The following is a 14,349-nucleotide window of genomic DNA, read 5'->3' as shown; positions in this document are numbered from 1 at the left end:
ACACACAATTGATTTGGATTCTGTTAGCTGGCTGTCACATTATGGTACCTGATTCCAAGGCACTATTGAAACAGAACAATGAAGGTGAAAAATCAGGCAATGAAGGGCTTCTTTTTCAAATGTGATATGCAGTTCTCAGAGATAATTCTGTCCCTTTAGGACTCTTCTCCCTTAGCCCAATCTTATACTGCTTGAAATTTCCAGTGACAGCACTGTTGCAGGAAGACCCAAAGGCCAGAACAGCCACCAAAAGCCTGAGGAACCTCCTAAACCTTTAGGGCCCTATATTTCCTTAAACCAGATTCTTGATTTTACTGCAGAAAAGAATTTCAGGACAAGACAATTATGAAACATCCTGAGATTTACTTTTTAAAAAATCGATTTAAGTCCAGTGTGGTGATGTATGCCTTCATAATCCCAGGCAGAGGTAGCTGGACTGAAAGGCAGAGGGTCATAGAGGTCGAGGGTCAGAAAGGCCTGGTGCCATAAAGACAGAGACACCAAGGTCCAGAGAGGCTGAGACGTCAAGAGACATGGAAGGGAAGGGTATAAGAGGCTGTGGGGTGGGGGTTGGTCATAGAAGCCAGGGGACATAGAGGCCTGGGGGGGGGAGCACAAAGAGATAGAGGGTTCGAGAGGTCAAGGGACAGAAAAGGGGAGGGTACAAGAATGCAAGAGCCATAGAGGACGAGGATAGGAGAGGCCGAGGGGCATAAATAGAGAAAGAACAAAGGGCATAGAGACAGAGCAGCATAGAGGCCGAGGGACAGAGAGGGCAAGAGACAGACAAGCCAAGGGGCATAGAGGCCTAGGGACAGAAAGGCTGGGGACTGGGCATAGAGACAGAGAGGTCAAGGGACAGGGAAGAGGAAGGTAAGAGAAGGGCATATAGGCCTAGTAACAGAGAAGCCAAAGGGCATGGAAGATGACGATAGGAGAGGCTGAGGGGCAAAAAGACAGAAAGGAGAAGGGTCTGAGAGGCCAAGGAGCATAGAGATAGAGGGACTGAGAGACTGATGATAAAAGGCTGAGAGACAGAGAGGCATAGAGGCTGAAGGTAGAGAGGGCCAGGGGCACAAAGGCCAAAGGACAGAGAGGCATAGAGACTGAGGGACAAGAGAAGCTAAGGGGGGCATAGACACTGAGGGACAGAGAGTCAGAGGGCCATAGAGGCTGAGGGACAGAAAGGCCAAAAGGCAGGGAGGGGGCATAGAGACAGAGAGGCTGAGAGGTCAAGGGACATCAAAAGGGAACGTAGGAGGGGGTGAGGGGCTGAGAAGCTCAAGGACATAGAGGGCAAGTATAGGAGAGGCTGAGGGGCATAAAGACAGGAAGGATGTAGGGCTGAGAGGTGGAGAACAGAAGAGGCTGAGCATCAGAAGGACATAGTGGCACAGGGGCTGAGCGACAGAAAGGTTGAGGGGCATAGGGACTGAGGGAGAGGGAGAAGGGCACAGCGGTCAAGGGACAGAGAGGCCAAGAGGCTGAGGGGGGGCATAGACAGAAAGATCAAGAGGTCAAGGGACAGAGATGGGAAGTGTAGGAGAGGTCATGGTATAGAGTCCAAAGGGCTCAGAGAATGAGGATAGGAGAGGCCAAGGGGCATAAAGACAGAAAAGATATAGGGCTGAGAGGCGGAGAACAGAAGAGGTTGAGCATCAGAAGGGCAGAGTGGCCAAGGGACATAGTGAAAGAGGCACTCAGAGGCTTAGGGGCATAGAAGCCAATGACAGAAGAGGCCAAAAGGCCTAAGGACAGAGCAGTCAAGGGGCATAGAGACAGCGGCTGAGTGTAGAGGGGGTATAGAGGCCGAGGGGCATAGAGACCAAGGGCCAGAGACACAGAGAGGTTGAGGGAGAGATAGAGGAGTATAGAGGCAGAAGGACAGAGGCCAAGATGCAGGGAAAAGGCTATAGAGACAGAGAGGTAAGAGGTCAAGGGACAGAAAATGGGAGGGTAGGAGAGGCCAAGGGGCAAAGAGGACTAGGATACCATAGGCTGAGGGCCATAAAGACAGAAACAAGGTCATAGAGGCTGAGGAGCATAGAGACAGAGGGACTGAGAGGTCAAGGATAGAAAAGACTGAAGGACATAAGGACAGAGTAGCCAAGGGGCAAAGAGACAGAGGGACAGAGAAGCTGAGAGGTACAGGGGCATAGAGGCTGTGGGATAGATAGGCCGAGGATAGAAGAGTCTGGGGCCTAAAGGGACAGTGTGGCCAAGTGGCACAGAGATATAGTGACATAGAGGCTGAGGTACAGAGAGGCCCTGGGGCATATAGAGTGCAGTGGAGAAAGAGGGGCATGGAGATGTAGGGATAGAGAAGCCCTGGGGCATAGAAGGCAAGAGGCTGGGATAGGGGCATAGAGACAGGAAGAGGGACAGAGAAGGGGAAAGTGAGAGAGGCTGAGGGACATAGAGGCCAAGTAACAGAGAGGCCAAAGGGCATGGAGGACATCGATAGGAGAGGCTGAGGGGCATAATGACAGAAAGGACAAGGTATAGAGGCCAAGGAGCATAGAGATAGAGGGACTGAGAGGCAGAGGCGCGTAGTCTGAGGGAAAGAGAGGCCAAGGATAGAAGAGGCTGAAGGACAGAGACAGACGGACATAGAGGCTGTGAGGCTGAGGGGCATAGAGGCTGAGAGAGAGGCCAAGGGACAGAGAGGCAGAGGGACATAGAGACTAAGGAGAGGTAGAAAGGTATAGAAGCCAAGAGACAGAGAAGCAAAGGATAGAAGAAGCTGAGGGACATTAGGAAGGAGTGGCCAGGGGGCATAGAGACAGAGAGACTGAAAGGTAGAGGAGCAGAGAGTCAAAGGTAGAGGAGCATAGAGTTCAAGGGACATAGAGGCCAAGAGGCCAAGGTATAGAAAAGGCCAGAGTAGGATAGGCCGAAGGACAGAGAGGCTGAAGATAGGAGGCCGAGGGTCATAGAGGCTGAGGGACAGGGAGGCAGAGGATGAAGCAGCTATAGGGCACAAAGAAGAGATGACAAGGGTCATAGAGACAGAGGGACACAGATGCCAAGGGACAAAGAGGCTAGGAGCCCAGGTGGTGATGCGGTATTGAGACCAAGAGGCTGTGAGGTCAAGGGACAGGGTGGGAGGTACAATAGGCTAAGGACATAAAGACTGAGGGACAGAAAAGCCGAGGGACAGAGAGGCTAAGGGACAGAAAAGCTGGGGGACAGAGAGGTCAGGAGCCCGGGTGGTGGTGGGGTATTGAGACCAAGAGGCTATGAGGTCAAGAGACTGGAAAGGGGAGGGTAGTGGAGACTAAGGGGCATGGAAGCTGAGGTACAGAGAGGTAGAGAGGCATAGAGGTCTACGGACAGAGAGATGAGAGGCTGAGGCACAGAGAGGCCTAGTGGTGTAAAGACAGGCCAAGGGGCATAGAGGCTGAGAGGGCATAAAGACAGATGGACATAGAGGTTGAAAGTCCAAGGGGCAGAGGGGCCAAGGATAGAAGAGACTGAGGGGCAGACAGGCCAAGGGTTCTAGAGGCCAAGGGGCAGAGACGATGAGAATATAAGAGGCTGAGTGGCATAAGGACAGAGTGGCCAAGGGGCATAGAGACAGAGAGACAGAGATGGTGAGAGGCCAAGGGGCATAGAAAGAAACCATAGGACAGAGAGGCTAAGAGGCTGGGGGTGGGGTGGGGCATAGAGACAAAGAGGCACAGAGGTCAAGGGTCAGAGAAGGGAGCTTATGGGAGGCCAAAGGACAGATAGGCTGAGGAGCATAAAGGCCGAGGGACAGAGAAGCCAAGAGGCATAGACGCTGTGGGGGCACAGAGACCATGGTGCATAGAGACAGAGGGGTGGAAGGTAAGAGAGGCTGAGGACAGGGTGGGCTGTGGGGCATAGAGGCTGAGGAGCATGAAAATAGAGTGGCCAAAGTTAGGAGAGTCATAGACGCCTAGGGACAGAGAGGCTGATTGGCTGAGATGCGGAGGTTATGAGAGGCCATAGGGCATAGAGATCAAGAAGCAGTGGGGTGGGGAGGCTGAGGACCATAGAGACAGATGGAGAGGCCAAGGGACAGAGTAGGGTCAGGTATTAGAGGTAGAAAGACTGGGAGGTTGTTGGGCCGAAGCTGGGATGCCAAGAATAGGAGAGGTCCAGTGGCCTAGAGGCATAGATGTTGACAGACAGAGAGGCAGAGGGGCGCAGAGGTTGATGAGGAGCGTAGCGGCTGAGTGATTGGAAAGCAGAGGCCTAAAGACAGAGAGGTGAAGGCAGAGAAGGGGCAAGAAGAAACAGACGCAGAAGGGCAAAGGAAGAAATGCAGAGGGAGAGAGGCAGATGAGTGGAGGCTGAGGTAGGGAGGAGCAAGAGTCTGAAACTGTGCCATGCTGAGTCCGAGGAGCAGAGAGGCTGAAGTAGAGGGGCAGAAGCCGAGGCAGGGACGCCGAGTGGCAACAGAAAAAAAAAATTGCAGAGGCCTAGAGGCAGAGAGACTGAGGAAGGGGGACAAAGCAAAAGAATTGAAGCCCAGTGGGGGAGGCCGCAAGGCAGAGGGACAGAAGTGGAAATGCAAAGATAGAGTGTTCCCTCCGCGGTGGGGGTGGGGGGGGGGGGGCGATGAAAGGAAAAGGGGAACAGTAGTGCCATGTCCTTGTCCAGGGGGCAGTCTCGGCAAGGTATAGTCTGGGCCTGGGGCCAGGGCCTCGAAGGAGCCAAAGTTTCAGTGTCTGGGGATCTGACTCTTCCCTCTGGTCTGTGCTTATCGATCCTAAGGCAGCAGTATCTGAGGTACTCTGTGTTCTCTTTGCCATCGTTGTCTCATTTACCTTTCTGCTGGCCTTGCCTATCACTCCCTCTCCCCAGAAAACAGTCTGTAAGAAGCTGTGGGCGTCAATAAATTTGCTTGGCATAAGGCATAGTGTGCACAAGACCTCCGGATCCCAAACTTTCCTGCTTGTTTTCCTCAGGGTCTCGTCTCTGAAGAATGATCCTATTGATCAGTTGGCATCTGAACAGGGACCAGAGGACCGAGAAAAGAGTAAGTATGGCTGTAATATCTATATAAATAAGAGAAGTCAGTCTAGAGGGACTGCCTGAAGGAAGAAGTGATATATTCAGAAGTAAAACACAGCTGGGCATGGTGGTGCACTCCTGTAATCCCAGCACTCCAGAGGCAGAGGCAGGTGAATCTCGGTGAATTCAAGGCCAGCCTGGTCCACAAAGTGAGTCTAGGACAGCTAGGAGCTAGGTCTGATACACAGAGAAACCCTGTCTCCAAAAAAAAAAAAAAAAAAAAAAAAAAAAAAAAAAAAAAAAAAAGAAAAGAAAAGAAAAGAAAAGTAAAACATGGAGGCAGGTAGAGTCTATAGAGCACTTTTTTTCTATAGATGGCTTCATTTGCTTCTGCATTGTTGTTCTTGTATTCCCAAAGCTCTTAGAAAAGTTCTTTATTTTCATTTAAAAATTTCCTTTGGTTCTGTGAAGAAAGTTTTGTAAATTTAAAGGCATGGTAATGTATAGGTGAAAGCTGGACAGTGTGCTCCAAAATAGACAGGGGCACTGAGGATAGAAAAAGAAAAGCCAAGAAATAGACATAAAAAGGCACTGAGGATGAGGAAGTGGCTTTAGTTTCTTGAATTACTGTATTTCAAGACTCAGAGGAAGCTGCTTTTTTTTTTTTTTTTTTTTACCAAAATGCCTCCTCTTTCATTATTAGATCCCTGTTATAGCCTCCTGGCCTTCATTTTCAGTGAGCCTGAGCCCTCTGTTGCATAACAAGACTGTTCCTGGGGAGATGCAACATACATAGCTATTCACTCCAGATAGGGAGCCCACAATAGCCAAAGTACGACACCACCAAAGTCCATCTTGGTAAACCAGTGGGGTTTATTGGGGTTACTCACAGGAATATGGGGGAGGGGTTACTTACAGGAACAGAAATGGCCCAAAAACAACTGGTACCACCAAGGCCCATCCCAGAATGGGTGACAGCTCATAAAGCTGGGAACCTGGAGCACACTGCACAACCTGCAGGCAGCTCACCATCCTTCCCTGGGTAACTGTCACTTGCTCTAAGCCTCTTCCAGGCAGCTCTGCTGGTTTCTGCTTCTTCTAGGTAGCTGGTCTGGTCTCAGAGTCTTCAGTGCAGCTTGCCTTGTCTGAGATCTACCCTCAGTAGCCTTTATTGTTTACTCCGGCAGGGAGAGGGCCTAGTGAATCTGGCCAGTTTCAGGGACTTCCTATGATAAAATTAATGCCAATGTTCAACAGTTTTGTCCTAGACTGTCTACCATAGGCCTCTGAGGAACTTTCAAAAATTCTTCAGAGTCCAGAGGAGCTCTATCAAGAATTTGTTTCTCACCTTGGACAGGTAGTGGATTGCATTATTGTTGATGGAGATTCAGAAAATGTTAGTCTGACTGCTGTACTCCAAGCTTTGAGGTTATTTCTCTCAATCTCTGAATATCTAGGTTGACAGTTATATGTTGGACAGGTTGCCCAAATACTTCCTGGCGCTCCTATAAAAAAAGGCAGAGAATAAACAACTATTTCATTTGTCTCAACAGGTTCAGCAACCATTCCAAAATCAGGAGGCACCTTATTTTCCTCCAACACAGTTGAGCACATTCTGGTCTCCCTGATCCTTTGGCAGAGGTAAATCATATTACAGAGCTAGCTTCTCATCATCTTATTCAGTTGGTCACTGAGCCTGTTTGATTTAAGCAAGCTGCAGACTCTCGTGTGCTCCATCAACCATCTGCTATGCTTTAGTGTCAATTTCAATTATTTAGAGACCAGGCATAACAAAGTGTTCCAGCCTGCTCTGCTTGTGTAGCTTCTCTACCTATTCTCTGTTATGATGTTAATACTTGAGATGTATTGCCTAATACACTGCGGCCAATGGATGGATGGGAGCATTACGAATTACCTGCTATTTTTTTTTTTAATAGCTGGTCTTCCAAAAATGTTGAAAACAGACAATGCTCTTTTATTTACTTCTGTTGTCTTTAAGAAATTTTGTACTACCACGAGAACTGCACATAAAACAGGTATTCCTTACAATCCTCAAAGACAAAGCACATGGAGCAATTAAAGGTTTGCTTGAAAAAAATTAAAAGGGGAATGTGTACACATCCTACTACTCCTACTAATCTATTTTTGTCTTGTTTTGTTTTCTGTGTAGCCCTGGTTGTCCTGGATTCCATTTGTAGACCAGGCTGACCTCAAATTCCCAGTGATCTGCCTGCTTCTGCCTCCCAAATGCTGGGATTACAGGCTTACTCCACCTTGCCTGGCTTCCTACTAGTCTTAATCCTACTTTATTTTCCTTAAATTTTTTGAGCATGATACCTGCAGAGCACTTAAGGGGTAAACAGGCTCTAGAAGGAGAGGTTCTGTAGAAAGACCTTGCTACAAGGAAATGGTCTGGGTCTGATCCCATGCTAATGTGGGGAAGGTTTCTGTCTGTGTTTCCCACAGGAGCTCATGGTCCGTCTTGGGTTCCCGAGAGTCTTGTCAAACACTCCCAGGTTACAAAGGCCATGGCCACAGCACCGGCGCCAGAAGTTGAAGATACAGAAGACAAGCTTGAAAGCAGAGTCGAGCTCCAAGTCTCCGACCCAGTCTACCCCGAAGCGTCAGCTCTCGATTTGGAGACAGATTAAACGCCGCACTGCTGAAAAAATTCAAACAGTCAAGAACAAAGGGCAAGCTGTTACTCCTTCTTGCTTATTTTCAGCAATTCTGGCATTACTCTCTTTCCCACTGGCAGAAAGTGTGGGAGTCTACTGGGCTTCTGTGCCTGACCCCACTTTGGTACACCCAGTAACTTTGGAGGATCCAGCAATTAGAGTATTTACTGAGGATATGGTGGGTTTTTGACAGTCCTGATGTTTCTCACATGGTACCTACTATCTTTAACTACATTGGGATATAGTCCACCATTCCTACGTGTTTGTTAGTGGTGGGTTACTATGGATGTGCCCCTCTCATACAGGTGACCCGTAAGGCGTATGGTTTGGGGGTACAAGAGAGTTTGGGTATGAAGTTTTTCAAACATCATCAAGTCATTCATTACTTGAGTTTCCCAGTCCCTCATTGCCCACAAGTTACCCCACTGGGTGGATGCTTCCCACTATGCAATGAGAATTCTGTGTCCTGGTTTCAGAATGGAATTCACCCTTGGATGGCATGCTCCATGGTTCTAAAGAACTCTGTTCCTCTGAATGGACCACCTGAGGCGCTGGTTGACTTGTCTTGGAGGCACCCATCTGATCGGGATGAAGATGACTTCTTAGGACTCCCTCGTTGGCCACACCCTGCTATAATGTCACCATAAGAAAAAGTTCAACTGTTAGCCACATGCATGGATTGTGTGGTTTTTTTTTATGTGGGGCTTTTGTAGAAAATGAACAACCATGGCAGCATGGTCACCATTTTATGTTTGAACTTATTGCCTATGATAACCCTCCATATATGTTACTGACTGGGAGTTCCCCTTTTCAAGAGAGTGGGAGACTTCCAAATTACCTGTATCCTCTCTAATTGTAACCTGCTGTTCTGGCCATAAGAGTCTTCACTTGCTTCAGCAGCCTTTCTTTGTTATGGTTCCTGTGCACCTTACGTGCTTTGGTGATTTTGGACAACAGGTTTTCCTTGATGTACTTCAAGCTTTTATTAGAAAGTGGAGATTTTTAGGTTAGATTGCAACTAGCATTTTTGCAGTAGTAAATGTACAGTGTTTGCAGCTGTTCCCATAGTGGTATTTACCCAACAGTTGCAAACTGCCCATTAAAAAAATAAGCTTGCTTATATACCTTTGTAGAAGAATGGATATATAAAAACCTAGAAGCTAAGGTTAATATCTTAAAAGTTGTGGTATTGTACCTACAAGTTACAGCACAAGCAATATAGCATCACTTTACAGCATCATCCTGGCTTTTGATATGTGCACGTTACTTTGTAAAGCTATAATGAATCTGAATGGAAATGGAATAGAGTTAAAAATCATTTGCATAGAATATGGCATCATGAGAATGTTAGTTTAGATTGATGAATCTTCAAGCAATGAATTACTGATGTGAGCCATGCTCATATTGCATCCAGTTCCCCTTTGGGGTTGGCCAAAGGTTTATTAAACAAGCTACAAGGACTTAATCTCTTTAACATCCTTCAACATTCATTCAGTACTATGGCCAGATTTCTTGTGTTAGTGATTTCTTTGGCAATATTAGGAGGCATTGTTGGTTTAAGGGATATCAGGGTCTCCTAGACATTGAGACACTAATAACACATCTAATCTTAAAAACTGAAAAGGGGAACCTGTTGGGATCCAGGCCCACTCATGGTTCTCTCAGAGGTCCTGATGAAAGAACAAAGGGGCAGACTTGGCAGGTCCTTTCTGAGCCTGGGGCCAGGGCCTTGAAGGAGCCAAAGTTGCATGTAGTGTCTGGGGATCCAAGTCTTCCCTCTGGTCTGTGGTTATCGGTCCTAAGGCAGCAGTATCTGAGGTACTCTGTATTCTCTTTGCCATCGTTGTCTCATTTACCTTTCTGCTGGCCTTGCCTATCACTCCCTTTCCCCAGAAAACAGTCTGTATGAAGCTGTGGGCGTCAATAAACTTGCTTGGTAAAAGACAGTTTGTCCAAGACTTACTGATCCCACAGTCCTATTTATCTCCTGATCCCTTTCCTTAGAAACCTATCACTGAAGAATAACTTGCTGGTCCAGATCAGTAGAAGCAGAAAGGCAAAAGCAGATGGGCAGAGACATAAAAGCCAAGAGGCAGAGGGGAAGAGGAAAAGTGGCAGAACCAGACACAGAGGGACAGAGGTAGTGCAGAGGCACAGAGGAAGAGAGGCAGAAGGGAAAAACAGGGGGCAGAAGCAGAAGAGGCAAAAAATCGAGACAGAGGAGAGGAGGTGGGTGGGAGAGGTAGAGGGGTAGAGGCAGAGAGACAAAGAGGCAATGCAGAGAGGCAGAGTGAAAAAAGCAGAGGAGTAGAGAGGCAGAAATACAGAGGCAGAGTAGCAAAGGAGCACAGGCAGAGAGGAAGAGGCTGAGTGACAGGCGCAGAGGTTCAGAGGTGTGAAATGGAAGCAGTAGACGACCTGGCAGAGGCAGAGGGGCACAGGGAGAAGCTAAGCAGCACAGGGAAAGGGGTAGAGGTGGAGAGGCAGAGGAGGAAGGGCAGAGGCAGAGAGGCAGGGTGTATTTATGGAGGCAGAGGCAGAGGGGCAGAGGGAGAAATGCAGAGGTGAGGAGGCAGTGGTACAAGCAGAGGGGCAGAAATGTACAGGCAGGGGCAGAGTGACAGAGGTAGGGTCAGCAGTGGGCACCAGGATGCCCTTGGTACATAGACATACAAGCAAACCAACACTCATACACATAAAATAAATCTTAAAAAAAAAAAAAACTAAAATGGAAGCTTAGGTTCTTTATACTTATCAAAAAGAGAGCTCGAGAAACACTATAGTAATTTCTGTGTTCAGGAACCACCCAATACATAAATACTAAACATAACTAGCTGGTGGGGATATAGTGTATTTAACACTGGAGACCCTTGCTTTGATGCTTCTAATGGTCTTAAGTAGTTGTGTAAACAGGAAGAGCACATTTTCTTATCTGAGAGTTTTAAACTGAGCCTAGCCTTAGAATTACACATAACTGAAGAAAACACATTTTCCTCCATTCCTTAAAGCGTTAAAAACATTTTATTTTATTGCACTGACAGGTGTGTTTTGTTTTGTTTTGTTTGTTTGCATATGTGTCTGTGAGGGTGTCGGATACCCTGAAACTGGAGAGCTACAGACAGTTGTGAACTGCCATGTGGGTGCTGAGAATTGAACCTGGGTCCTCTGGAAGAGCAGCCAGTGCTCTTAACCACTGAGCCATCTCTTCAGCCCCAGCCCCCATAAAGGGTTTTTAATTATGTGTATTTGTCTCTGTGTGGGTACATTCATATGAATACAGGTGCCAGAAGAAGCTATTGGTGTTAGGTCTCTGTGGAGCTAGAGTGAACAGGTGACAAGAGCCATCCTGTACTCCAGTCTTCTGCCAGAACAGTAAACCATCTTAACGACGGAGCCACCTCTCATGCTCCTTGACTTTATTAACGGAGCCATATGAGGCCATGAGACTGAGCTCTAGCTTTCTCATTTGTAAATTAATGAAAACAGCATCAACTTCAGCAAACCGACAAAATACACTGGACAATTACAGAAATCATTTTATTGAGGCTTGCTGTTTTAAAGGCAGTAAATCCCAAATTGTTTGATTTCACCAATGAAGACTCGGGAGGCAGATGCTGGGGTGACAACTTGCTACCTCAGAGGCAGAGAAAGCACCCAGCTGACCTTCTTACTCAGCTCACTTCCCAGAAGGAAAAGGCCAAAAGCTAAAAGCCAAAAGCCCAAGGCTAAAAGCTTGCTAGCTCAGCTGACAGCCCAGGAGGAGTAAGCCAAAAGCGCCAGAGTCAAAGAGCAGAACTCGAGTCCTTCTTCAAGCTGTCTTAATACCCTTCAACTCAAAGCCTCTCCTTTCTACTTAATCTTTATCAGCTAGTTTCTTTTTTTTAAAAATTATTCACTTTACATCCTGATCATTGTCCCCCTCCCTCCCTCATCCCTTTCCCCCTCCTTCCATGTTTCCCCCTCCCCTCTCCCATACTCCCCAGAGAGGGGGAACTCCACCCTCACCTCAGCATATCCGCATTAGGACTGAGGGCATCTCCTTCCCCAGTGGCATAGTAAGGCAGCCCTGCCAGGGGAAAGCAACAAAAATGTAGCCAGCAGAGTCCTTTTCAGAGCCAGCCAGCCCCCACTTCTTTCACTAGGGTACCCACATAATGACTGAGCTGCCTGTCAGCTACATCTGTGCAGGGTGCCCTGGTCCAGTCTATGCATGGTCCCTGGCTGGAGCCCCAGTCTCCACAGGCCCCCTGGGCTCTGGTTAGTTGGCTCTGTTGGTCCTCCCACAGAGCTCCTGTCCCCTCTGAGTCCTCCATCCCTACTCCCACTCTTCCCCAAGACTTGCTCAGCTCCACCCCATGTTTGGCTGTGGGTCTTTGCATTTTCAGCTGGTTTTTTACTCTGCCTCTTGACCTAGGGTTAACTTTATTAAATCTCATGTACAGAAAGCTCTTGGAGTAAAGGTATGTGTTAGGGCTGAACCACACCAAACAAAAGGCACGTTTTTACATTTCACAATCTTGGAGTTTACAATGGGATCAAATATCCTACAACACAGGGTGCTGCCATGGGGATAATGTTTAAAAACAACCACACCACAGATGGTTTTGTAGAGGGAGATAAACATGAAAGTCATCCATGAGTGTCATGGGATTCATAGGAAATAAGGGAAACAGTATTAAACAGTTAAACAGGAAATGTGGTCCTTACCAATTAGTTTGGAACCTTTAAAAAGGGTGCACTGGGGGATTTCTCTACTCTTGCTGCTTTACTAGAATCTAGAACTCAGACCAAGTTCACTATTATCAAGCACTTTACATAAAGCCTAGCATGAAGTAAGCGATTCTTTTTAGTCTTGGATGTACACAATGTGTCTGGGGATTCAGAGAAGGATGCAGTAGACTCACCAGCCAATAAAAGTCAAGGGACACATTGCTGTGGCAAATTACAAGGTCCTTACTTTTGTTCCTCACGACTCCTATAAAACTCATGGGGAAACTGGATTTGACAAATGATCCTGAATATCAAAGATGAATAGTGGTTTGACAGAAACAGGGACAAAAAGGAGAATGTTCCCGGGTAGGGCTAATCTGCTTTCCTGGCAAGAAAACACATGGAGGCTTAAAAGAACCATGGCAAAATACATTTTAGGAGAAGTTGGAAGGAGAAAACACACACAGAGAGAAAGAATTGCTGCAAAGTACAAAACAGCCAATCACAGCAGTGCTAAATTGGAAAATAACTTCTGTGAGAAGGACTTGGAGGCTTTAAGTCTGTTTTAGCCAGTCTGCAAACTCAGAAGGGTTTCATTATGTTGTTTTCCTCCTCACAGCTCCAAATTCTAAAGAATTCTTTTGTTGTTGATATTTTGGTTTTGTGGGGGCAGAGTCTCACAATGTTGTCCAGGCTGCCCTGGTACTCATATTCTGGTTTTGAACTCACTGCAATCCTGCTTCAGTTTCTCAAGTGCTAGGATTATAGAAATAAGCCATTGAGAGCTGGGGGTGGGGTGGGGTGGCACACGCCTTTAATCCCAGCACTCGGGAGGCAGACGCAGGTGGATCGCTGTGAGTTTGAGGACAGCCTGGTCTACAAAGTGAATCCAGGACAGCCAAGGCTAACACTGAGAGAAACCCTATCTTGGGAAAAAAGAAAAAAGCCATTGAGGAATCATAAAGAATTATGCAGAAACAGTAAGCATACCTTTGTGTATACTGAAAACAATAGCATAGAAAACTCAAAAAGTTAAAAACTGTACAGTTGTAAGCAACAGTAGATAACTGGAGTCTAGGCTAATATCCTCACCAGACAGATAAACAAAACAACAAACAAAACCCAACTCAGGAAAGGGCCAGAGACTTATCCAAGGCCACAGTGATAGTGGCACAGGAAAGGTAAGACTAGAACCCTGATCTCTATACTCTTCAAGATAATTCTAATTCCACTCACTTAGGTCTCAAATCACCGTGCATCAGGCATATACCAACATTTCCTATAAATATTTTATTCCTTTTTCTTTGAGAAGGGGTTTCTCTTGTAGTCCTGGCTTTTGTGGTCTCCTTTTGTAGACCAGGCTGGCCTCGAAGCCACAGAGATCTGCCTTCCTCTGCCTCACAAGTGCTGAGGTTAAAGTCATGCGCCACCAACTATTAATGTATTAATTTAACATATAAAATAATGGGTTTCGTTATGATATCTTCATGAATGTATAGTGTTGCACTTTGCTTTTATTCATTTCCTGCACCTATTACCTTCTTTTGCAAGTCCTGAACCTTCTCTCACTGTTCTCTTTACTTCCTCCAAACAGGCTGGTATCAATTTACTCAGGAATTGTCAAGAAAGCAGATTTTTGTTCTACTCGATCTTACCTAAATATATGTTATTTTCTCTGTAGTTCTTCTTTAGTGTCTAAAGTAGTCTACTAGATTAGGAATTGTTCATCGAGATAAAAAACATTTAAAACATTTTACCAGGTACAGTACAATAATCGAGAACAATTCCTCTGTAGATCGCCAAGGGGCGCAAAGTATTTTGTTTTCTCTTTGCAATCCAAACACACAGGTTTCAATCAGGGACAGAAGACGCGCCAACAGTCAGGAAATTAGCGGAACCTAGAAGCTGACTCGACTGTGGTTCTGGTAAGGCGGCTTTGTGAAACGAACACATCCGGCAGTGAGTGCCAACGTAATCCTGC

The sequence above is a fragment of the Acomys russatus genome, chromosome X (genome assembly GCF_903995435.1).
Source record: "Acomys russatus chromosome X, mAcoRus1.1, whole genome shotgun sequence".
In the NCBI taxonomy this organism is placed as follows: Eukaryota; Metazoa; Chordata; class Mammalia; order Rodentia; family Muridae; genus Acomys; species Acomys russatus.
Note: the sequence above shows the minus strand (reverse complement) of the source record.